This window comes from Pimephales promelas, chromosome 13 (assembly GCF_988280905.1).
Source record: "Pimephales promelas chromosome 13, fPimPro1.hap1.1, whole genome shotgun sequence".
Classification (NCBI taxonomy): domain Eukaryota; kingdom Metazoa; phylum Chordata; class Actinopteri; order Cypriniformes; family Leuciscidae; genus Pimephales; species Pimephales promelas.
In genome coordinates, this window is record NC_142781.1 from 5659939 (window position 1) to 5661275 (window position 1337).

Consider the following 1337-nt stretch of genomic DNA (forward strand, 5'->3'; position numbering starts at 1 on the left):
GTCAAACACAGATATCAAGAATCAGCGTATGTATCTCAATAATGGTGACAAACGAAAAATTTCAGGCCGCAATGCATGCTGGTACTTATGGATGAGCTTTATAGAGACATGAAGCTTTGCCACCATTGTTGAGAGTCATATGCTGATTCTTGATGTCTGTATTTGACTAGTTTCTGCTGCAGCTTTAAACGTTCTCTAAACATATATTTTTTTAAGAATTATAGAATGAGGTAGCATACACCATAATATCATGTAAACACTGAGTATCTGTAATCAAATATAAGTGATCAAATATACGTTATCTCTTATACATTAAACTTCTCTTGCTATGGTAAAAAAACATCATGTTGAAAACTGATCATTTACTGATCTTTTTCCTCAAGATGATTTCAACTGTTTCAGACGTGCAATAAAAATACACAGAAACAGCAAACAGAGAAACGAATGATAAAGAGTGAAGGGTCAAGAGCCCAAATAAAGCTGCCACTAATCACGATTCTGGTGACTTCAAAACAAACATTCAATGAATCGTCAACACAAAACCTGGTAATTCTCAATAAGTGTTTCTGTAGACGTCTGACAGAAATAAATTGTTTGTTATAATAAATTAGTTATTAATAACAAGTGAAATCAGCATTTGAAAAAACATTGAAACCGAGGCATGATGTGATTGGCTGCCAAAAACACTCATTAATCTGAAGTTTTTTTATGAATTAAGATTTTATTTATTTATTGTAATGTATTGTTTCATTTATTTTAGAGCTTGTTATGGGATACCATAGAAAATATACTACCTCTAATTAGGTTCATAAACACAAACTTCCCTCCACCCATTACAATTCTATCCAGTTACATTTTAACACACATTGTGTGTTAAAAACTACACAACTTGTGTCAAAATACCATCAACACATGATGTGTGTTGTTTTTTAACACATCTCTTTTTAGAGTGTGCTACTGTCCTGCTTGCACTGGATACATAACACCCAGATAAGACCAGTACAAAACTTTAAAGCTACCATTCTTTATTTCTCTGTCTCCCAGTGTAACCATTCCACTGCTGTTCCAGTAGAAGTGCTGGAAGGAATTAAGAATTAAGCTTTTCTCACTAGCCTCCATTTCTTATATTACTGTCCTTTGTGTTTTTATTATTTCCCCCGTATGGGATGTCATGAGTCACATCTGAAGTTGATGTAAACCATAACTGAGACATTCAATAAATCTGCTGAGCTTTGTAAGAGGAATGTCTGAGCACGAACATTTTCTAGGTCTGTTAATCACATTTTCCTTTTCACCTGTGGCGAAGGGTGGAGCGTCAGGTTAATGATTTATGTCTA